This window comes from Cyrtonyx montezumae, unplaced genomic scaffold (genome assembly GCF_038088225.1).
Source record: "Cyrtonyx montezumae isolate F1298 unplaced genomic scaffold, pur_monq_1.0 scaffold_8, whole genome shotgun sequence".
NCBI lineage: Eukaryota > Metazoa > Chordata > Aves > Galliformes > Odontophoridae > Cyrtonyx > Cyrtonyx montezumae.
This window is the reverse complement of record NW_027072089.1, coordinates 42402630-42425377: the sequence shown is the minus strand read 5'-3', so window position 1 is coordinate 42425377 and position 22748 is coordinate 42402630. Positions and strand designations below refer to the sequence as shown.

At 39.8% G+C, this 22748-nt stretch overlaps 1 protein-coding gene and 1 long non-coding RNA gene across 5 annotated transcripts in view; one reads left to right on the top strand and one right to left on the bottom strand.

Moving 5' to 3' along the window:
• CHST9 (carbohydrate sulfotransferase 9) overlaps window positions 1-22748 on the bottom strand; it is a 175196-nt gene that overhangs the window by 84060 nt on the left and 68388 nt on the right. For 2 of the 4 annotated variants that reach the window (XM_065752624.1, XM_065752625.1), the window contains exon 3: window positions 7395-7449. The gene's annotated coding sequence lies outside the window, so the exon portion shown is untranslated. Of the gene's footprint in view, window positions 1-7394; window positions 7450-8077; window positions 8185-8299; window positions 8489-22748 lie in introns of those variants that run through there. The other 2 variants (XM_065752626.1, XM_065752623.1) reach the window with 2 other exon arrangements.
• On the top strand, window positions 8401-22482 carry LOC136058857 (uncharacterized). The gene is made up of 4 exons (XR_010623168.1): window positions 8401-8458; window positions 17548-17595; window positions 19583-19644; window positions 22384-22482. It is a non-coding gene; the product is annotated as an uncharacterized LOC136058857 (long non-coding RNA).

Genomic DNA, 22748 nt, shown 5'->3' with positions numbered 1-22748 from the left:
GACACTGCTGGTTACAGGTCTCCAACCAGATTCTGCATCACTGATGACAACCCTCTGCGCTCTGCCAGTCAGCCAGTTCTCAATCCACTTCACTGTCCACTCATCTATCCCACACATCCTTAGCCTTGTTATTAGTTATTACTACATCCACAACCCTCCCCCCATCCATCCAGTTTATTAAACTCAGTTTATAATAGAATATAGAAGACTGCAGAATATCAAAGATGCAACTCATTAACCTGAATCAGAACACTTTTAGCTTGAAAAAAGGTTACTAGAAGCTGAAGAGCAGTTGTTAAAATTAGGCTGAAAAGCAAGAAGAAAAAGTAAACTGAAATTCAACATAATAGGACACTCTTGTAATGTAAATATCTGATAGAAGCGTGTAGTAAAGAGTAAATAATGTAATGAAAAACCTGACCTTTTAAATGAAGATGATATACTGAAAAGAGATCGGTCAAAGACAAATATTAGAAGAACTGAACTGTATCATAAAGTTGCTCAGGTTGGAAAAGACCTCAAAGATCATCAAGTCCAACCACAACCTAACCATACTACCCCACCTCTAACAACCCATCACTAAATCATGACCCTGAGCACCACATTCAGATGATTTTTAAACACATTCAGGAATGGTGACTCAACCACCTGCCTAGGGAGTCTTCTCCAGTGCTTAACAACCCTTTCTGTAAAGAAGTTTTTCATGAAATCCAATTTAAACCTCCCCTGGTGCAACTGTAGGCCATTTTCCCTTGTCCAGTCACCTGTCACCAGTGAGAAGAGACCAACATCACTCTCACTGCAATTACTTTCAGGTATTTGAAAAGAGCAATATAGTCTTCCCTCAGCCTCCTCTTCCCCAGATTAAGCAGCCCCAATTCCTTCAGGCATATTCCTCATTGGGCATACTTTCCAGGCCCTTCACCATTCTTGCTGTCTTTCTTTAGACTTGGTCCAGCATCGCAATGTCTTTTCTGTATTGAAGTGCCCAAAACTGAACACAGTACTTGAGGTGGGGCCTCACCAGTATCAAATACATGGGGAAGATTACTTCCCTACCTAGTCCAGCTCCTGATACCTGGGAACACTGCTGAATCATGTTCAACTGACTGTCCACCAGTACACCAAGATTCCTTCTGTCAGGCAGACTACCATCCACATGTAGCACATGTACACTCAAATAAATGCCCATATTTTATTTTTCTGTTTAGAAGTTATTCTGAAATGTAAGATTATGGTGCTTTCCACATGAAAAGTTCTTATTTCTAAATAACTCAGCACAGCCACATCTATTACGGCTGGGACCCCCATAAAAAATGGCTGCTGAATGAATGGAGTAACTGTTTTCTTAGAGACAAAGGATTTCAGGAAGAGCAAAACAGCATTCAGAACTTCACAGAATATTTTCCCCGCTCCAATTTTGCTGTTAGAATTATACAGTATTTTGCAAAGCATGAACTTGCCTGCAGAAAATAAATCAAAGCCCCAAGTAGATATCACTTTACACGCAATTTTTCTGTAGAAGACAGATAGCTAGGCATTAAGAGAACATAAATGCTCTGTATGAAGCCTTCTTTTTGTGTCAAAGTATTTTGTTTGAACCTGGGACACTATGGGGAAGTTAAAAGTTGCTTTATTGCATATAGTTCTTCCCACATTTCTTCTACAGAGACAATTTTCTACACATAATATATCTGTTTGCAACTATTATGATGCCTGATATTTGAAGGAAGCAGAGAAAACTGGGCAAAAACAAGGAAAATCCTTCAGAGAATTATTTGTGAAATGCCTTTGGAAAAGATGATAGTAGCAGAGCCTCCTTCCAAAGCTGCTGTTCTTTAGCTGGTACCACTCTGATTTCTTCCTACAGCACCCTCAGCATTCTCAGACTTGCAGTTGTCCCCAGGTTTCTGCTCCCAGTCTTCACAGCTGACATCAGGCCTGTAGCAACTACACTGCTTACACGCCTTCAGAAATCACTGCTGATAAGGAAGTGGCTTCCCAGCAACAAGCTTTAAGAACTTTTAGTTAAAGGAACAAGGAATACAAAACCCTTCTGTTTTACTATAGACAAGAGCTGTGTTGTTCCTGTAACAGGACATTGACAGCATCTGGAACGGGGGGAGAAGAAAGTAGGACTGAATACATAGTTCTGAATGAGTATGTTTGAAAGAAAAAAATAAAAAGACTGCAGATACCTGATAGTGGAAATCCACTGCCATCACAGCTGCATGCAGCACCACCCGCAAGCCCTGGATTATTAACATTTGGATGCACAGTAAAAACTGGGAGCAGTACCAAGCAATTAATCCATTAAAAAGCAAAATAGATGTTTTTCTTTTACGGTAGTTTCTGTTTTGAGGAAGTAGAAATTTGTAAGAATTTGTAGAACTTTTGTATGTATCTATCTCTATATATTGTGTAGACACACACACCCCAAAGGAAAGGTAAGCAAAAAACAAACATAGAAACAGTAGGTTGGAAAGCACCTACAAGATCATCTAGCCTAACCATCCTCTTATCACTATCCCTACCCACTAAGCTACTAAATCATATCCCTTAGTACCTCATCCAGATGCTTCTTGAACAGCTCTAGGGGCAGTGACTCCACCACTTCCCTACACAGGCCATTCCAGCGTCTGACCACTTTCAGAGAAAAAGTTTTTCTTCATATCCAATCTAAATCTTCCCTGGTACAACTTGTGGCCACTGCCTCTCATCCTGTCATTAGTTATTTGGGAGAAGAGGCCAACCCCTCCCTCACCACAACCTCCCTTGAAGTTGTGGACTGCACTGAAGTCTCCCCTGAGCTCTCTCCTCCAGACACAACAATCCCAGCTCCTTCAGCCGCTCCTCATAAGACTTGTGCTCCAGACCCCTCACCAGTTTTGTTGCCCTTCTCTGAACACGCTCCAGGGCCTCAATGTCCTTCTTGTAGTGAGGGGCCCCAAACTGAACACAGTACTCAAGGTGTGGCCACACCAGAACCGAGTACAGGGGAATGATCACCTCCCTGCTCCTGCTGGCCACACTATTTCTGATGCAGACCAGGATGCCTTCTTGGCCACCTGGGCACACTGTCAGCTCATGTTCAGCCAAGCATCAACCAACACCCCCAGGTCCTTTTTTTCTATACAGTCTTCAAGCCATTCTGCCCCAAGCCTGTAGCATTGCATGGGGTTACTGTGATCAAAGTGCAGAACCCGGCACTTGGCCTTATCGAGCCTCATCCCATTGAACCTCAGCCCAGCTATCCAGTCTATCCAGATCCCTCTGAAGGGCCTCCCTACCCTCAAGCAGATCAACACATCCTCCCAACTTAGTGTTATCTGCAAACTTACTGAGGGTACACTCAATCCCCTTGTCTAGGTCATCAATGAAGATATTAAACAGGACACCAGCTGGACTTGACTCCATCAACCACTACCCACTGGGCACAGCCCTCAAGCCAGTTCCATACCCAAAGGAGGGTATTCCTGTGCAGGCCACGGGCTGCCAGTTCCCCCAGGAGAATACCGTGGGAGTCTGTGTCAAAGGCTTTGCTGAAATCTAGGTAGACTATAGCAACAGCCTTTCCTTCATCTACCAGTCTGGTCACCCAATAATAGAAGGAGATGAGGTTGGACAAGCACAACCTGCCTTTCGTGAAACAGTGCTGGCTGGGCCTGATCCCTTGGTTGCTATGAATGTGCTGTGGAATCTCCCTCAAGATCATCTGCTCCATAACTTTTCCTGATATTCAGGTCAGGCTGACAGGCCTGTAGATCCCCAGATCTTCCTTACTGCCTTTCTTGTAGAAATCACTTTGAAGCCAATTTACTCCACCGCCAGTCATTATACAAAGATAATTGGGAAGTTTTTATGTTACTTGTGATTAGTTTAAATTATATAAAACTGTAGTATTTATTTATGCATTTAAGACTACCTTTAAATAAGAATACTTGTTCAGCATTGTTTAGAATCTAAACATATCAAATCCACCCAGAATTTGAAGCTATTCTGCCACCTTACAGTATTTTAAAGGCTTTTCAGCTTGAATAAGTAGTTTAATTTAATATAGTGATTTGTAACTCACATACCAAAAAATGATGGCAGCATTAAAGAAGCCTGTATCTAAAAGCCTTCTAGCAGAACTTGAAAAATGGCCACACAACACTGACAAATTTGCTCCTTCAGCATTAAAAAACTATGGTCATGGATAACATTCCCTAGCATCCTGGCAAAGAGAGAATATCTGCAAATATTCTTTCATCAAGATGAATGCTCCCCTGTGGCTGTGAGAGAACAGCAAACAAATAATTACTTTCAACCTAAGTATTTTCAAAAGAGATTAGTCCTATCTACACAAAGGTCCAGTATCCCAGTTAGGCTGTAGATCTTACTGCTTTCACTCCTAGTCCTGGCTCTACTGGGTGGCAACTTGACCTGCAAGGCAGAATGCTTACTCCAGGGAAGTTAACACAGTCTAATAAACTGCTGTATCCCTCTCACCTATGCTAAGGTTGACTCTTACTTCAGCTTAGCCTCTTCCTATCTCTTTGGAAGTATGGACTATTTTAACTTGAGCTTCCACAGGGCAATATCTTAGGGATGTTCTGACTGTTTGAGACAGCTTGATATGTACTGTTCCTAATCCCTGTACAGATACAATTAAGGCAGCAGACAAAAACACTGCACATCTTTGTTGGCAACACAGAGCTCCCAGCAGCAAAAAAAAAATAAACAAAAAAAACTTGACAAGTTTATAAGCATTCACTTTCAAGGCTAGATTTCTTAATTCTACTGTCATATTTAAGAGTCACAGGAATCCATACTCCATTAGTATGAGACCCCTGCATTTTTCCCTTTCATGTTCTGAGTCCAGATCAAAGGTACAAATTCCTATATGTGGCCAATAAGGAAATGGAACAGCACAATCACTCAGAACAGAGGAAGACTTCATTTCCTGCTTTCAACATACTTCTTCCTTTCAGTACATCGCCCACTTCACTCTACCTGGCAAGGAAATACACCTGCAGATGAGGTGAGGAATCTCCAGCACTCAAGCAGCTTTCTGCTATTCCAGATCAATGCCAACATCATTGATTGTAGTACATTTGGCTAACTTAGTAATTCCTTACCACTAATCCACCTGTCATCACATGGTTCTGAAATCAAAGACATAAATTGTTTGTGAGGCAATATACTATCAGTTTAATTCTCCTCCCTTTTTTTCCCCCCCTCTACCTGAAAAAGATTAGTGGTTAACCAGCAAAAAATTGGTGAAAAGCCAGATGCTCCTTTTAATGGTCAAAGCATTCATATTGCTGTGGGCTACCACAAATTCCCACCCACTCGGCATCTCCTTGGGCGCACCTGAATTAATAAAAGAAAAATGAGAAAGAGCACACAAAGGCACAACCCTTCACAGCCCACCCACATTTTCTCCTCTCTTTCCTTTTCATCCCCAAGAAGCAACAGTTTTCCTGATGCCTCCACTGGAGCATCATGACAGAAAAATTTTGCCCCAAGGAATGTCCTGCTGGACACCTGCCCAGACTGCTTTCAGCACAGTCAGTGAAAGGAGATGAGGGTAACTTCTCACTTCACTGCTTCCCCTCCTCCCTCACTTCTCATGTTAACTTGCGTCCTACTTCACACATGTCCTCCAGGATCACCTTTCCACTCCCCACACCCTATCCTTCTGGCTTCACAACAACAAACACAAGATACAGCCTCAGCTCTTAACAATGCTTGCATAGTTCCTTGTATCAGGCAGTGCTGCTCCTCATTCTGGTTTATCCCAGTGGCTGCTAGGAATAAACACTCAGTATTTGCTCTTTTCTCTCTCCAACAAGTTACGCAGAGTATTACATCTGGGTGAAGCCAAAGTCCTTATAGAAATCTGGATTAAATGCGTAACTAGATCAAGACAATAAAACTCAGTGCCACTAGGCAAATATGCAGGAATGAAAAAATTCGTAACATTGCCCTTCTGCACCACAGAAATCTATTGGGAAACAGAAAAAGGTTAAACATGTAGCAGGCCTCGCTACAAGGTCTAAGCAGAGGGGCAGTGCAGCAACAAGTCTCTCACCTCACAGCATATGATACTTCAGTGACTGGTGCTGCAGAGGGAGACTCTCAGTGTCTAGACCCACTGGTACAGCTGACAGACTAGCAACCCCTTAACTTGCGGGGCCTCTTATATGAAGGCTGTGTCTAAGCGAAGACACCATCTGGCCTGCATGACTTTGCAACTAGCAATAACAGAAGATTACTACTTACCAACCTTGCAAATCAGGTTAAGATAATTTTGTTATAGAATGTCATGAGAAAAATAATGGAATTTTTCATAGGAAATATGCATCTGAAATGTATACAATGAAATCCTCTGCACAAAGAGGCATAGGGTCATGTTGTCAAAGAAGAAAACTGCTTAAAGCAAGCATCCTTCCCTCACCCACTGAAAATACAGAAACAAGGAAGCCCTTTCAAAAAAAAAAAAGAAACAAAACCTTCACAACTGAAGTTTCACAAATGATCAGGAATTCCAAAAATCAGCATCACCAAAGCAACTTCCCACCACTCAAGCTACACGCATTTAACATTTTTTTTACTTTATTCTCCCTTGTTACATAGTAAACTTCAGTGCTGCTATAGCAATTACATTTTATAGAATACGATGTTATACAAAATGAGGAACATGGTAGTTAAATAAGTTCTGCATTTGAGTTGGCTGTTCTACTGTACTTAAGCCAGATTCTCATTACCACTTTATATTTTTCCAAAGAAAAAATCTCTTAATGAAGCAGTCCACGTAACATGTATCACTTTCACTAACAGAGCACATATTGGTTTCTGATGCCATTTAATACCTCCACAGTAATAAAAGCAGGTGATTGAAACCAGTCCATGGTTCCCACATTAGTTCTGAGATCACACAGCAATACACTTACCTATATGATCCTACTCATCAACCTTAAATCTTGAACTTCACACTGTATTAGTTTAACCCACAAAGCAACTATCCAGTTAGTTTCTTTGCAGGTTGTTTTACTGCAGTTCTAATATATATATATATATATATATATATATTTACAGGAAACAAACAAAAAACTGTGCTTGTATTAAAAACACATAAATGTCCTACCCATGAGCATGTAGATTAATTAAACAGCTTCATGAAAAATTTTGTTTGCTTTAGGAAAACAGAGAAGAAACTTCAGTGGTACTAATAACAACGGGTTTGGAATTTTACCAGTTTACCAAATATTCACTGTCAATAGTTTCATTCTACAGACCAGAACACTTTCTCATTGCAAAAAAGAAAAGAGGTTTTTTTTTTTTTCTAACATCTCCCACTCAAGACTGGGGGATGCTACTGTGCCTGGGCACAAATTTGGCACACTTACCTCTTACCTGTCTGAAGCACAGCCTGAAGTCAGTGCACAGACCCATGAAAGTCACCTGGAAAGTTAAACAGAATCAGCACTTGTGAGACAGCACTTGACTCTTGAGTCTTCTAGAAGGGCTCCGATGGACTTTTTCCTCTCCTCTTAAGATGAGGAAGATAAGAGTGATTTTGCTTCAACATTCCTTTTCTTTTTTCTTTTTCTTTCTTATTGCTTCCCCTCTCACGTAATGAAATTATGAGATCTTATTTCTTGTCTGCAGCGAACCAAAGTGTTACCACAGCGCCAAACTGCAGCCTGTCTGTCCCAGCCACTCAATTCACTGCTTGAAAACTCACAGACAATACAATATACGTGTTTTTTTAATATATAATGATATGCCCTGAATTCCCTATTTTTTGTTGTTTGACCACTGCGGGGAGGAAGAGGAGTCAGCAGAAAAGTTATTCCTTCTGCAGAGCGCTCCGTTGCAAATAGGTTTCCGCTAAACTTCTGGGAACGCTCCAGAGCTCAGAGCTTCTACCGCAACCCTCCCTCTCTCCGTACGGAGATAGCCCACGGCGCCTGGTGCCGCGAGTGGAAAACCCTCGCTACGGAAAGGGCAACGCGCCACGAAGAACAAGGAGAGGATGAAACAAGCTGTCTGCTCCAGGCCAGCACGATCCCCCCAGGTGAAAACATACCGAGCTCTGTCCGCTGCATTCCTCCCGCGCTCGTCGGTGAAACGCCCAACACCCCGGGGCTAGGCGGCAGCGGAGACGCCGAGCGGGAGGAGCCGCCGCTCGCGGGGCTGGGAGGAAATCCCCCAACAAGCCCACCCGCGCCACCGCCCGGGGCGGAGGCCGCCGCCGGTCCCGCCCTGCCACGCCCCGCCCGGCCCGGCCGCCCCCTCGTCAGCCCCTTACCTGCCCGCCTCGGCGGTGCTGCGGGATGGGAGTTTTTAGGGGTGTGTCTGCAGCGAGGCATAAAGTTTCACCGCAAAACTTTGGGGCTGAGCGTGTTGCGGTCCTCGCCTAAAGGGTAAAACCTCACCAGTGCTTTGGGATTGATCCCTGCAAGGGCAGGTAAATTTAGCGTTCTCTCGTCCGCGCACTGCTGCCAGTGTCTCTGCAAAGCCTATGTCATTACGTGGAGAGCTTCTCGTTCCTGCCTCAGAACGCCTATGAGATTAAGCGCTTTGCTAACAGGTTTTGTTTGCTGTTACACATCCAGAGGTAGGCTCTCCCAGTGCCAGCAAATACACTGCCAGCCAGAGACAAGTCATAGCTGGAATTAGCTACTGAAGGAGGTAGGATTCCAACATATTAACTTTACTGTCATCTATGGGAGACAGGGTAACATAGAAAAATATTTGAGTTTACTAACACTTTGTGCTTTGCAAACGTTATCAGGTTATTGTTACAGTCGTCCAGCTGTGTAGATCAATAACGCATCTTAAACAGTCACATTGCTTGGTTTACGTTCTGTAGTTCCTGCTAGTAAATGGGTAAGCACAGAGGAGCTTTGACTTTCCAGAGTTATTCTCAAGCCGCTTTTATCCCTCTCTTTCCCTTTAAGGCTAGTATAGTCTGGCATTACCCAAGCATTTGCCTCTGGAAAGCTCCTTGAGTTACTGTCCCACCGTTTGCTTATGGCATAAGCCCTTTCTTGGTTTAACAGTCACATAACTTCATATTTTTACACAACACATTTTATCCTAGCAGATAGCAAACCATTTTGTAATCACTTTTCCAACCAGCCAAGCACAACCACCTTTCATAGGAACAACGTCAACCAGCTCAAGACAGTGGTTCAGAGCAGGCAGTAAAGTACTGCACACTGCTCTGATTTCCAGGGGGCACTTAACTAAGCAGAGTGTAATTACCCCAACCAGAGCTCAGGCACGAGGGATAACACGTGTTCATAGAAAGAGGATCTGAAGCAGCTAAAGGCAGCCAAGACCTGTGCAGTGAGTTGTTCCTTACGGGTTTCCAATCCAGACAGTAAACCAGCCTGCTTCTGCTTAGTCTGGATGGTGTGATTAGATATAGTTTCATCTGCAATACTGCTATTTTTATTTAACTTAAGGATCTGCCCAGTCAGGGTTCATTATACAAGTAGGCAGCTCAGAGCAAACTCGGAGAGCAACTATGTTTCCTTATTCTTTAAAGCCAGCCATGGAGCCAGTATTAAAGTTGTGTTGAGTAAAGGCAGTCCCTTGTAAAGGCAGCTGCACCTGCAGCTTGCCTCTCTTCCTGGTACACGAGAGTGGGAGGAATGGAAGTTAATTCAATGGCAGAAAACACCCTTTTCTTGCTAATTCCCATAGGTAGAGCATATTTCCCCTTTTAGACAACCTGGCAGGAATGCAATGCAACGACAAGCACATGCCCTAACATAAAAATACAGCCTCAGATTAAAATTCTACACCTGTTAGTCCCTTGTGGCCAGCAAGATTTTAGAGAAAAACAACATGCCTCCTGAATTTTAGTTTCCTGAGTTAATACACTCTGAAGGTTGTAATAAAGGTCACTGAAGCTTCTAATAAGGATATACAGATTAGTCTTCTGAGTGTTGTAGATTTAATTTCACTCAATAAACACACATTGAAAGCATATTTCTTCAGATTGATCTACTCATTGGCTGTACCCATCAACTGATTAAAGTTATATATAACACTGAAAATATCAGATGTCTTGATTTTTTTCTTTTCAGTTAAAGGAATAAATTAAATGCCTTGGGATAAATCCAAATTTCATTTTACAACTCAGTTAAAGAAAAAAAAAAAAAAGTATGTTTACTCTATATATGACTTGTTCCAGTAGTTCCAATACAGGTTCTTCCAGTACAGAGGGCATATTCCAACTGCGGATTTAAGCATCTTTAAAAGATTAAAAATTCAACATGTAGATGAAATTAGACACTGGATTAGGAAACTCATTAGCTGCATAAATGTAATCAGCACCTTCTGAATCCTGACACATAGGAAAAAAAGAAAGGAATCACAAAAGGGTGGCGGCTGTCTGTCTGAGTCAGCTGAGCTGGTATCAAGCCAGTGCCTGCATCAGAAAACCTACTTGTCAGGATTCTGCATTCATCTTGTAGATACGCTTCCTGCAGACAGCAGCTCAATGGGTAAAGTAGCAAAGCCATCTTCTCATAGCAGTGAGGTGATGGTGGGGTGGTAATGCTTACTCACAGTAACATAAGTAGTCAGTGCAGTTACAGAAGAGAAATAACAGGTCTTGAACTGAAAATGAAATCTGCTAAAATTACAAGTCATGATGCTGAAATAAAAGCATCTTCACAATAAGACCAATTTAGTCTCTTTAAGCACGTTTTCCATGTTTTCAGCTCAGCAGTGGCAGGCATGGAGGAAAGTTTGGTGTGGGGTCAGGTTACAGTTATACATCCTCGCTACACTTCAATAGCTCCCCCAAATCCCCTGTGGGTACTCAGGCCATATCTTGCTACCATATGGAACAGAAAAACCAGGTGTGCTACTGTTGTGAGCTGCTGGGAAAACCTAACCTCTAACTTTCCAGTTACAGTTTCCAGTTGACATTTTTCAAAGCTTTTAGCAAGGCTAACTCAGCCACCAGCCCATATATACAAATTTCAAAGAGTCAGAAGTCACAGATTCTTATTTTTAAGAATACTTTAAAATATAAAATCCATGGATCAGGAAGCAGATGTGAAAAAAATTGTTCCTGTTAGGCCTGATCTCTGTCTAGGCCTGATCTGGGGAGGATTTGACCTTTGGAGATTTCTAGATGAGGCAAATTTGTTCCAAGTACCACTTGTCACTAACCTCAGTGAATTCCAGGATAGGCCACATCAGCACTGTCTGTTTCAGTGATGTGTGCTGTATATCAATATAGAGCTCATTAGAGAAACATTTGAAGATTAAAAGCATTTTATCATAATGAAGGTGTCTTTTGCTCTGGGGCACAAGATGTCCAGCAAGTAGTTCTATTTTAATTCTTTGAGCTGTTTTAATTTTCAGCTAATTAGCTAGAAGTACACCACCTACCACATTCTCTTTTTCTCGGTTAGAAGGCTAAAAATGGAGCATTTACTTGTTTCTTAAAAAAAAAAAAATAATAAATTGATAGAAGCTTGCTATAAAATTCCTTTGCTCATAATTGCTATATTGGGGTAAATTAACAAAACCTTTCAAAACCAGTTGTGTGCTTACTCAAAAAATATTAGGTAATTCAAATTGCCTGTTCTTCAGCTATTAAAAAACTTTAAATTTTTGTGAAGTCTCTGAACAACAAAAACATCTCTACTTAAACACTTCAGTGAGTTACCAGTGAAGCTCTTTGAATCTGATGAGCTCCTGCCTCAAAGGCCAAAGAAAAACAGTAGTTGCAATCTTTTTATTGGAGGCTAGTACATTACCTTACCCTAATTCTAAAAGGTTCTTCAAATGGCAGCTACTATCTTGCCCAGTGCTTCCCAGCTGGAAAATGCCTCAGGATGTCCTGAAAACTGTGTTTTTGTTTTTGTTTTTTACTTTTATAAGTAATAAGGAAATACATTCTGTATTTAAAAGGCTATTGAGGGCTTCCAGTTACAGACATGTCTAGAAAGGTTAAGAGTAGCTCCCATTCTTTTACTCTCCTTGTGCTAGCACTCGTGAGCAGAGTGTACATATGTTCTTGTGTTATTATATGATACATTTACAATTTAGATCAAAGTATATCCAGTTTTGAAGGCTCTATCTTTGGAAGATTTCAAGCCAAGACTAGATAAAGCTCTGAGCAACCTGGCCTGACCCTTTAGCTGACCCAGCCCTGTGCTGGAGCTTGGATTGCAGACTTCCTGTGGTCCCATCCTACTTGAGCTATTTTATGTCATTCTGCTGGATATCCCATCTGAAAATCAGGAGGTCAGGTTTCAGTAAAAATTACTTCTCCCTACTACTGAACCACAGACAACAAATGAAGGCATGAAGTCCTTAACCAAACATCAGAAGGTTTTCTGTTGAAATGAGGTTTGTAAAAGAAGGAAGTTCCTCTGAAAGCCTTCATCACTTTTGAGAGAAGATTCCAAGAGAGAGCTGTTTTTTCAGGCCTTTTGAACAGTGACTGTAAAAGCATCACAATTTCTAATCTCCTGAGTTCTAGAGAAAGGGGGGTGCTTATCTTTGTTCTCTGAAATAATGCTTGATTATGGTACTTCCTAAAGAAGAATCGTCTATTGTTAGAGTGCCTAAGAGACAATTTCTTTGGTCTTTCAGTTATTGGTCTTGTGGAGTTAACACTAAATTAATTGGGAATTTTTTAACTGTTTGGTTTAAGTGACTTTGTAAAGATCTTAAAATGTATATTCTTCATGCTTTTCTTTAAATTTTGGCTGCTGGAACATTAATGATTAGTCTCCATCTTCACTTTGGAATCTATATTTCTCAGCTACAAGTGGTTGCTCTTCAGCATTATGCAGATTTAAAAAAAAATGCTCATAAGAATATTTCATTATCTATTATGTAATTACTGACCATTGGAGAAGTAAAATCTGAATATTGTGCTTTGGTCACTAGCCATGCCCTAAATGTGAAACAAAAATAAATTCTCTTACTTCCAACAGCACTCTCAGTAATAGAAAGTTCTGCACTGATCCAACATCTGTTGACAAGCTGTCTACATAAATCTCCAGAAAAGCAAATGGATGCATGCAGCTAAGTATGCCTCCAATGTGATTCACAATCTGTTCAAACAGGAACACCATGATATCAGACATGTAATTCTGGTGTGACTGTTCCTTTTTCATCCTAAACCTTTTTAAATACCTGGGATAAAGAGCAGATACAGTGATGTGATAGTGTGGCAGCTGAAGCACAGATAAAGGAAGATTAAATTAAATAAAACACTGCCTAATTTGCTTAACCAGTGTTGGCATTGTACTGTATGTTGAATGTTTGCATTACTTATTAGGACCAATGGACAGATTCAGAACTCATTCTGACAGCCTGGATTCAAACACTATACAAACTATGAAATTAAAATATTCATGTGTCAGAAAAAAAAAAAAAAGTCACTGAGAAATTCTGGGGCAAATGAGGGTGGAAAGTAAAATAAAGAATAGGCAGATTGACAACCAGACACTGAAAAATAGGAGAGAGACAGAAAGAAAACTACAGGTTTTACATATTACATATAAATTAAATATAAAAATATAATTAAATATTAAAAAGTATATATATATATATATATATATATATATACATAATATATATAATAAATAGCTATTGTGAACATTAGTTTGAAATGTTTGATCATTGTATCATGAATCATAGGTGATTAAGTGTCAGTACTGTCCTATGCCTTTGCACCTCCTCAAGGAGGGACTATTTATGGAAAACTATGGCAAATATGCTACACTGGAGTAGGATACATGCTAGCCTAAGATTAGGAAGCAACATAATTACTCTTCACAGACTTCCTTTTGGCTACAAATTGGGATAGGTATAAAAGAAACCAAAAAAAAAAAAAAATGGTTTTGAGAGGGTATAACCTAGAGGGGCCTATTGTTGTCTGAATTCTGCCAAAAATATTCTCACAGCTGGCTTTGTTAGATGGAGATATTACTCTGAGACAATAGTGATTGCTCTGGGAAGCCATCTTTTTACAGCTGTAATCTTTTGGGCTAATTACGGCACTAACTTATTTGGTGGACTTAACCACCATGAGCTGCTGAATAAAGCTGTATGTCTCATACTCTTATCCCTCCTCCTAGCTGGATCGTTGTTTGGAATTACATGTGCTCCTGGTTCTGTGAATACTCTCACATATTAAAACCTCTTAGTTAAGAGTAGGAGACTAGATGGATTAGTGTCAGCAGCATGCATGGGCAATTAAACTCTGTAGCTTTGTAGCAGTTTAATCAAGCCTTCCACAATTTTATGCACTGTAAGGAAGAGAAACCAGAGAGAACTAAATGTGCCTCTAATGTTGCACTGTTAGGAGTGGAGGAGATCTGGAAAGAGCTGTTTCAGCTCAGACTGGGAACTGGGTTGGAGCTATTCTGGAAGCAGGAATGATGGCAGAAAGTTTTCTAACCTCAGGGGATTCCCTCCTGACATACACACACAGCCATATTTCCTGAGTCCTGGCTCCACTGCTGCAGAATGCTATGAAAGAAAGCACAAGTGAACACCATGGTACTGCCCCAGGGTCATAAAATCTTAGCAGATCTCATAGGTTTCCTGATAATTTCCCTTGGCTCAGTTCAGTTCAGTTCAGCTGTACATAAATAATGCTCTCCAGGTTGTAGCTTCTCTCTCTCTCTACTGATTAAGTTGAGGAAGGTTTTTATTTCTTTTTAGGAAGTTTTCCTTGCAAGTAACAATTTTCCCATACTGATTTAATGCTCTTTTCTTCTCATTTTGTCTCCAAAGGACACAGAATGCTCACTAGCTTCTTTGTGGTAACCTATTGCATGCTAAAATACTTCTTATGAAGGAAACCACTGCATAGACTGGATTGTTTCTCTAATAGGAAGCCACCATCCGTTAGCCTATGTTTGAATTCTGCAATGGATTTGTCTTATTCATGAATTCAGTATAAACCACCGTCCTGGTTTTATCTGATTGTCACCTACTGAATAAGTGTGGTTTTGCCAAGGGTGCTTTCAATGACTCATTATCCTAGTCAGTTTTTATTTTAGACTTGTGACTACTGAACTTACCTTTTCCAGACAGTATTGTAAGATTTCATTTCTAACATCTTTGTAATATAATTTAAGAATACGTGATAATTAACTTGAAACATTATGACCTTCCACAGTAGCACTCATGCAATGTTTCCATTTCTACAGGCTGTTATGCCACATCTGGAAAGGGGAATATGATCTACAATCCTATTCACAAGAGAATCTGAAATAATTTTAGCATTCATCTTTTTGAAGGAAAAATACTCCTGTGCACAATTAAACACTTACTATCAATGAAACTGTAGCATGTTCTTGACTGACTTTCCTAGTACGCACCACATCTGAAATGCAATGATTGGTTGTGTTTATTTTAGCTGTTATATTAAACATGCTTGGAAATTTCGTTGATTTTGGAGATGGAAAAGCGTAAGTATTTTTGTTAGTTTGTAATTTTCAGGATTATCATAATTACTGTAAGAAAACAGCTACAGAATAAACAAAGCAGCCTGTTATTCCTTTGTTTGTTTTACAAACAAATGTTCTGCTTCATAATTATCCCTTTATAGCTAAATGCTTAGGCACAAAACACACTGTTTAAGAAAGCTTTATATTCATAGCGGCAAATATTTGACAGAACATGTAGAGCTAAAACAGGTTATTTATTTTATTGGTTATAAACGGCAAAGTTTCTGGTGAGTAGAAATTGAATATTTTTATTTAGATTTTAGACAAGAGAAAAAAAAACCCCAAGAAATGTGGGTCCTACACACACTTAGCATCCTTAACCAAATATCTGGGAGCTGGAACCAGATGATCTTTAAGATCCCTTCCAGCCCAAGCCATTCTGTGATTTGTGGTTTACCATTGTCCACATTTTCCAACTACACCTATCTTAAACCTGTTTTTAATCATATACAAGAAGATCAACATGTATTCTACATGTGTACATAATGTTATATATACTTTCAATTTATTTGTGTTTGTCTGTGAATATGTTTTGAGTTTGAAGGTCACCCAAAGAGAACTGAGATTAACAACAACAATTTGAATTTACAGGAGTGAATTAAAGTATCAGGAATTTTCTTTATTTTTGCTAATGTCTTTCACTAACTTCAGACTCATGTTAGGTACCTACCTGTTGCTTCTGTCAGTGTAATAAGACTGACTGCCAAGTTGTGAGTTCAAAACAAAACAAATGGAAATAATCAGGATTTTCATAACTGCTTGCTATAAAAAATCCCATTTGATAAGTAGCTCACAGGGAAAGCTTTATTGGCAAATCCCATTGGTACCTTGCTGTCAGAGAGTCCATCCATTTTAAATTTCAGAGCCGAATACATTTTCTGTTTGCAGTTTGGATTTATTAACCTAGAAGTCCAGAGCTCCACAACATGAAACTCAGCTCCTGTTGTATCTGCAGCCTGGGCCACTCTAAAGTTTGCGTCTGTGATTGCTACTCTTGCACCATAGTTTTGTTACGTCCTTTTGTCCCAGTGAAGCAGCCAGCCAGCTGCCAGCTGTGTGTGAGACAATAAATTTTACAGAGAACACTCCCAAAATCATCAGCAGGGTCTAACGAGAGGGACAATTCAGGTTATCACTGAATCACCAGTCTTACTTGCACCAACTGCCAATTTCTGTGGTGTGTGTGTGTTTGTGTAGGGAACAGAAGTTTTATTAAGGAAATTAGTGATGGTTACCAAATAAGTCATAGCAGTTTGTCTTCAGATTGTCTTTTCTTTCTGACTGCCTGCAAACATAATTTTAGCATATGGTTTTGAATATGAGGTAAGATATCCCCCATAGAAAGTTGGAGCAAACTAGTTATCAGCATTTGCTCAGGTCACCTTATCCCCAGCAAGTTATGCACAGCGCTCCAATACAATCCTAGGGCTGCGGGTTATAGATTAGGTTTCCTTTCTGCCACCCTACCAGCAAAATGGGGCTTCTCATTTAGCTACATCAGATCATGTTTTGCAATGGATGGATCAACTTCAAAAATATGTATGAAATTCATCTTATGACAGAAATGTATCTTGTATTCAGCACCTGCCTTCATTATCCTGCCTTCTCTGTCAGCTGCCTGTAAAGATTACATTATATAGGAAAAGAGACCTTAAGCTGTCAGAGAGGACTGAATGCAATCTTTTAAGAAGATGTTGGTAGTACAAAACCTGGTCATTTTCAGTAAGTGAATTACAACACCTTTCAGGTATTACACTTGTCCCTGAGCATTCTTTTCCATTTCTGCATTGTTACAATCACACTTTCTGCTTCGGAAAGGTATTTTTTTACCCACTCCTACTATTAGTAAGCCAGAACTGCCACGATTACCTCTAGCATTGCCATCACCAGAAGATGGAATAATTTAACAGGAAAGCTGCAATATCAACTACAGGCAATTTAATATCTCCAGGTATATAGACAAAATTAGTTCTCCGTCTATTTCATGTACAGTAGCTCTGGGTATATGGGCAAGTTGAATATTCAGACACAATTGCTCTCTCCTTGTCAACAGGCCCATGAAAACTAGTGCTTCAGAACATGACATTTTCCTCTAACTGAGGTAAGAAATGACCTGTTTTCCAGGAAAACCAATATGCACACTTGAATCTGAGATATTAATCTTATACTAAAGTGGATCAACAAATGTCACAATTGTGATTTCCACTGTAAATCAAGTATTTATATACAGCTGTTGCAAAACATGGGGAACATGACAGCGGTAGTAGCAGTTTACTGGGGAGAGTGAGAAATGAACACAGGTAATGATACAGCGGTAACATGTTTTGTTCTGACATGTCCATGTTCTTCTGCATGAGTGTAACTCTCATGTTAATGCTGCCAAAAATCGTGGGCTGAGAGTCATGGAGGCAATGATGACTGTGGCTCACACTCACCACTACAGCCAGCATCCTACTCCGTATACATAACAGCTGGGTTGCATTGTTTCCAGAGAGCATCCAACAGCCACTGTTTTCTTCCCTTTGAGCACACCTAGATATTTATTTTCTTCCAGGGCTGTTTGTCAGGAGGAGTGTAAGGCCCAATGATGCTATGATTATTTAGAAATACCCTTTGGTTATTTTCAGTTCCTTGCCCAAACAGCAAAAATGAACAGTTCCTCAGGCTCTCTCTGAAGGAGCAGTAGCTGGCTGGGAAGATGATAGAAGGAGTCTAGAGTTTCCCATTACATCAGACCTTGATCAAGTATTGTGTAGGGAAAGAGTATTTTATCTGTAAATAGAGAGAGCCAGTCCCACATCTGTATATCTGTACCAGGACTCTGTTGAAGCTAATGAGGCAGCTCCAGGGTCAGCTCATTTAGCAGAGCACCACCTGAGAGACTGCTGTATACTCAGGAGAGTGGTGGTTCTATCCTGAGGCCAAGGTACACGAAAGCATTTCAGGAGCTTGAGGAAGTAAATTAGTGTGTGAACATGAAAACCTGAGGAAGGAATGAAGAAATTAATTATCAGACCAAGGGAAAAACAAAGGAGCAAGCAAAAAAACAATTAGTAGTTGAAAATGCTCTTGAGTCCAGTAACCTTGGGGAATGTATTGAGCTAGTAACTGTGGTTGCTTCCACTTAGGGCAATTATTGGACATCATATAAACTTTTTTCAACCCAAGACAGAATTGTTTATGTGTTAGGAAGCAGCCATCAATAGTGAAATTAAATATCTGAATGAATGCAGGAACATGTGCTAATAAAATGTGAAGGAAGCAATCAGGGAAGATGATCAGTCTTGTCAGTCTGACATTTAGCAGTGATAAAGAAAAAAGTCTGGTGCCTATGTACCTTCTCTTTTGCAAGCTGAGCCTATCTAGCATAATACTGAATGGCAGAGACTTATGAAGTGTTTAAGAGCTTCTCTGCAGAGTTGAAGACATGTAAGTCTGAGACTCAACACTAGATTATTAAAATGCTTTACCCTTAATGCCAAATCAGAGCATCCTGGGATCAGGAATAATTTCCTGTGAATCTCCAGACCAGCACCTAGTCATGCACTCGACCTGAATAGGAGCCAAGCTGCAAAGAAGTGATGCTCAGTACTGTGGCCTAGAGAAAAGCAAGGCTTGGGATAGCCCAAGACAGAAATGCAGAACCCACTTGTCATCCATTCCTTTGTTCCTCTCTTTCTACTGAGCAATTAAATGATGGCAGTGCCCAGCTACAAAATGTTGCCTTGTTCTGGGGGGTCCCTGCTACAAATCTCCAGGCAGGCAGCTGAAAACAAGGTTACTCCTTGCAATTGCAACTTTGCACTCTACCCAGGATGCAAGTAGTATTCAGCAGCAGAGAATGGCCTCTGGCTGCTCCTATAGATCAACAGATGGAGGAGCTGCTAAACTCAGCGGCAGGATTGAGAAATAGGTATTTTGCTCCATCACCAAGACTGTGTGCAGATGAACAGAGGATCGCCTTTAGATCACAGAAATAAAATCTATTATTTAGTGTTGTTCTTGTTTTTTGTTGTTGTTGTTGTTTTTTAGGTCAATATGCAGCCTGTCCCTCTCCTCTCCCATCTATTTTCTGTTATTTTTTCCAGAATGTTGTTTGCTGGCTTGTTTTCTGTAATGCTCAAGCGCTGAATTTCAGAAACTAAAATTGGTAAGCCTTGCTCAGAAAGCCTCCTAGAATTATTAATGCTCTTCTTTGATGAAATGGCTTAAGATAGGTAGCACCAATTGTTTGCACATTATTTCACTTTTTTTTTTAATACTTTCATTTTAGTTGTTAATGCTCATCTTTGATGAGGTGACTCAAGGCAGGCAGTACAGTATGTCTGTCCATAATTTCATATTTTTTCTTTGCTTTTAAGTAGGATTACTATTAAAAAAAAAAAAAAAAAAAAAAAAAAGAGGGGGGGGAGGGAGAATTTTGTGCCAAAACCTTACTCTGTCATCATCAGCTTTACACTCTCAACACGTTCTCCCTGAAATCTCAGATGGCTATTTGGAAGTTGCATACTTGGTACTTAAATTCAAATGCCTTTTTTTCACCCTATTTTCTACCATGGGGTGGTAACTATTTTAAATACTGCCTCCACACCACTAAGCCTATTATATACCTTCCTGGAATTTTTGTATATTCCAGGCTCCAAGTTCCTGAAATACCAACGATTTTTGTGGGATGACAACCTCAGACTAAGTCTTTATATATACATTAATGATTATCATAAGTATTAGAACACTGTGCCTGAATTTTCAGTTTGCATGAAGAAATTTGCCTCCATATCTCTGCCTCTTTTTTAAAATTGATGTTTTTCCCAAATTGATCAGAACATTAAAATTGCTTACACGTTCCAAATTTCCATGATCACCATAAAAAAAGCTCAGAACAATTATAGCTATGTGAGATCTGTGTGTGCTGAGTAGAGACACAAAGAGGGAATGTAAGCGAAAGATGTAATTAATTGGTAATCTTGAAAGTATAAAACAAGTTGCCTTCTAATTTTACAGAATGTAACCATCACGATTTATGATTTCTGACGAACTATATATTGATTTCTCTGTCTTAGGAATCAGCAGCTTTCCCTGCTGATTGAATTCTAATTACTCACTCCATAATTGCATTGATTTCAACAGACTTCTGGACAATTTTGTACCAGGCTGGTTTCAAATTACACTTAATAAATTCATCATGACTATCAGTACAGAAACTTCCATCCTGCAGCATCCTGAAATAGAAAGAAACTGTTTTTCCTTCCTACTGCACAGGCAGAGTTTGCCCTCAGCTCCTATTGCACTCACCTAGAGTAGGCAAGCTGGCCTGTGGAATATCACGAGTTGGAAGGGACCCACAACGATCAACTTCTGGTTCCACTCTAAAATCCAAACTCTGTGCTTGAGAGCATTCTGCAAATTACAAAAGTTTGCATTTTCAAGCAAAAATTCAATTGCTTCTGTCTATTACACCAAAGCGAGGAAAATCTTGTATCTGCCCTCTCCAAAATACATGCAATACATGCCAAAGATAGGTAAGTCATATTGGTACTGGTTACGCCAACTAGCAAAATGGGGCAAAATCCCCCTCATGTTCAGCAATGCTCCACATAGCAGTGCTGCCCTATGTGACAATATCTTGGCTGTCACCAAGCCTCTCTGCCTGTTCGCAGGGTCGCTCTCACAATTATTTGTCATCCTTTCTGCCTCATACAGGCATGGGCATTTGCATAAATCAATATCGCAGCCCAACTGGTTTACAATTAGCTTTAGGGAATCATATTTGGTCTCAACATTTTATTTGCATTCCCTCTGAGCAATGGCTTCCTACACTTTTGAGTTATTGCTATATAAAGGAGCATTCAATATCCAGTCAGGCTGAAAGCTACTGATTACATTCATCAGCTTTAATAAGATATGTTATTAGATCTTATTTTCTTGAATTATCAATATATCAAATATATGATCAATGGTGACCTTTAAATATCCCCATGACAATATTTTTAGAGATCTTTTCATTCAAAAGGAGCTAGAATTGTTTTACAATTGAAGGCTTAAACTCTACTTGCAGGCCTTCTTTAGGCTTCTTTACTTTTCATCTAAAGTTCCTTATTTTGAGTGCAGCAGTTCTGGTGCTGAATTTGCTTGAAGTGACAAGGTCTCTAGAGGTCCCGGTCATATCTGTTGCTTTTATTATTCTGACCGTATCTAAATTTCTGGACAGAATAGTTTCAAGCTGTTGTCAAGGTGAGACATGGGCATGGTCCTGCCCCATCCCACCACTTCTCTGGCATGAGAGGGAAGCAGGATGTGCAGAACCCAGCTTTCTACTGTGCATTCAAAATCATCCACTTAGCACAAATACCTATTTTGGAAGTGGCAAGCCTAAGTTTTACTGTAACAGGTTGTTTTCTTTTCTTATTGCGAAGTGAATAACAAACTATCCTCCTTCTTCTCTGCATTTGTAGAGAACACGTCCAGTAGGTAAGAAAAATGATTTTGCACATTATTTTCTAAATTATAAAGCTTTCCTTGGAGGTGAACTTCCTTATGGTCTCTGACAGACTGTCCGACAAGAGTAGTAAACTTACTGCCCTCTGCAAATGATCTAAAAGAGTTTTACATCATCTCTTGAAGGAGAGAACCATTTTAAAGAGTTACTGAAACCTGAAATCTGAATGGCTTGTTTCGTTTTAGGATAAACACAGTGAGTTAGGGTTTACTCTTGACAGCCTGAAAGAAAGCAGTCTCAATGAATAGACGAAATTTTATCAGACAACAAGATTCAAACAGAAATTTCTTTTGCTTTATTTTTTTAAATGAAAACTAAAAATAACAGGATTACTCATCTATTTCCCCTTAAAAATGTTTTTTTTTTTTTTAATTATTTTTTTATTTTTTTTAGGTAATGGTGAACAGATGATTCCTTCAAACTTCACTTGCAATGAATTCAAGACAAGATAATATCATCATCCATCTTCTTGATGAACCTCATCATCTTATCTTCTGTCTGAATCCATATCTACACATATCTTCATTTAAAAATTACAGCTCAAGGTTAGAAAATGTTTAAGGTCAAACTTCTAAGCTGCCATCTGGAGCTCATTTAATAGTCACCAAGAACATCTGCCACTAACAAACATGCCTAAGCCAAAACTTAGACTTTACCTTTTCTTTCAAGGAAAGAGACTTAGAGTCACATGAACATAATCTGAGATGCTCTGCTGCTGGCCATCAAAACTCAGTGCAAATTTAGTGCCGTTTGGCAAC